Below are 2459 nucleotides of genomic sequence, written 5' to 3'. Positions count from 1 at the left end.
ATGTGAGAAGGAGCAGCAGTTGACCAGTCAAAGGAACTCTCCTGTGACCCTGTCAAAGTACTTGCAGGTTAAGGAGCACATTGAGAAGGAGAGTAAGATCATGAAAGCAAGTTTGAGAGAAAAGAAGGAGAATAAAATGGAAGAAGTTTCCAAAGTTCAGCGTACTATAAAGGAGTAAAACTAGAGACCTTAAGATACAGGGAAACATCTAGCTGATCAGGTAGCTTGGGAGACCACTCTAAAACCAGTGGGATCTCTAGAGCTACTAGTCGTTAAGATTAAAAGAAGAAGCAAAAACAGTAGTAATAAGTGTGCAAATGTTGACACTGAACTTGTGAAAAATGCATGCAGGCTCAAGCTTTCTGTCAGTTTACATGTATATATTTGCACCCTGGTATATTGCCCCGGGCCACTGATTATAACTGTTCGAAAACCAGTGGGACCTCAGCCTGACAATCATTTGTAATGTGTGTAGGTAATTTCCAACAGGTAAATGCTGAAAAGCTGGAACGTATGGAAACAATTCGTATGTGAGGAACCTCAGATGGTGAATTTGGGAATGTGGGCTTCACCGAGGTAAAGGCTGGAAAGTATGGTTATTGGTATCTGTTACTAATTGTGGACACTTTTTCAGGCTGAGCTGAGGCATGTGATAGTTTCTTGATTTGGCTTACATTTAGCTATGGGGTCCAAAGATGCCCCTTCATTCAAGGCCACATTTCTCAATTATTAACTAAAGCCCTAGGAATAAATTAGAAGTTACAATCCATTTATAGATCTCAGAATCCAAGGGACTAGAAAGAATGAATATCACCTTAAAGGAAACATTAACTAAATTAAATACAGGGACTGGCCATGGCTAGGTAAGCCTCCTGAACTTTGCTCTCCTTCAAGCAATATGTAGCCCTTATGTTAAAGGATTTAATACCTTTGAAATACTTTATGGTAGACCACCCCCTTTGGTTGCTATACTTGGGAAGGCTATATTAACATAAATGTTAATATACAATCTGCAGGCTTTACAAGATATTCTTTTATGTACCTATCCTTTGGTAATCAAGGCCCACAGGCCACCTAAGAAAAACTCCACCTGCAGGGGAGGGGTCAAGATGGCGATGGAACAGCAGGGAAACACCATAGCTCTCTCTAACCAAATACAGATTTCAATTCTCTGTTTCTCCAAGTGACCCACCAGAAAAAGGGCGATTACTCAGAGAGCTACAGGAAGTGAAAAAGAAAAGGGAAAAACACACAGACATTAAAGTGGGAAGACCCTTCCCAAATCCCTTGTTGTTGATGGGGCTCCACGCTGAGCAGCTTAAGTGGCAGGGCTTCTTACCAGGCTGCTTATGTGGCCCCGGCTCTGGACCTTCAGAGGACCACACACTCTCAAGCATCCCAAGGCTTCCAGAAGACTCCGAAGAGTCTGAATAGCATGTGGTGTTCTCTTCATCAGCTACCTAATGAAACCTACCTATTTAATATACCTTATATATGGTGCTCTGTCTCGGATGGGGTTTTTGAGTTGGAAATGTTAGAATTTCCTAACCACCCTCTTTCTGCAAACCAAAATGCCTTGAGACACCACACGAGACTTTTCTCCAATACCATTGCTGGCCTTGACATCCACGTCCACACCACTTCTCTACTCTGGTGAGTGAAACTAGTCTCTATGGCTCTCTGTTTCTCAATCTCTTTTCAGAGGTGCCACCAAGCCAAAGAGCTCCTCTGGCCTTTAGCCGAAAGGCTGGTCACTCTGAAGCCGAGGATGCTTGGTTTGGGGGCTTGGACATTTCTCTCTAGAGGGCTCTGGGGGAAGATGGGATGCCACTTCTGCCTGGTCAGCTCTCCTTCATTCACCAGACTGACTGTCCTACACATTTAATAGGGTTCTGCGAGCCATGCCTGGACAGTGAAACCCCTCTGAAATGCTTCCTGCACTCTCTGGATAGACGGCACACCTAATATTTTTATGCTGTTGTCAGATTTAGATAACTTTTGCCTCTGCATTGGTCGAAGTCTGTTTAGTTTCAGACTCCCTTTGATCTCTGCTATTCATGTCCAACTTTCCATATATCTCACTTTCTTTTCTACAACTTTTTGGATTGTGCCCTGAAGAGTGCTACATGGGCTGGGTCCTGGGGACCCCTCTAGTTCCCTCTCAAAGGCTGGCCAAACAAGGCTTGATTTTTTTGTTGTTTTTCTTTGCATTTTTTCAGAAATTTGCCAACTTGAGTTTGCCATCTTGGCCACATAGTGGGTTAAGGGATTGGCCTCATCCAACCCGTACCCTTGCACCAAGCTTCCTACTCCTCCTTTCATCTATTTCTAATGTGCCTTGCTAAAAAGTTGCTCTTTTCACAGACACTGATAACTGATGCCCAACCATCTGATGTGATTTGTTAGCAAAGATGTCTAAATATTGTTGTCAAAAATTTTAAGTTTTGAGTTTTGCCTTT

The sequence above is a fragment of the Dipodomys spectabilis genome, unplaced genomic scaffold (genome assembly GCF_019054845.1).
Source record: "Dipodomys spectabilis isolate Male_0828 unplaced genomic scaffold, ASM1905484v1 ptg000152l, whole genome shotgun sequence".
NCBI classification, from domain to species: Eukaryota; Metazoa; Chordata; class Mammalia; order Rodentia; family Heteromyidae; genus Dipodomys; species Dipodomys spectabilis.
The sequence above is the reverse complement of the archived record's forward strand: the minus strand, read 5'-3'. Positions refer to the sequence as shown.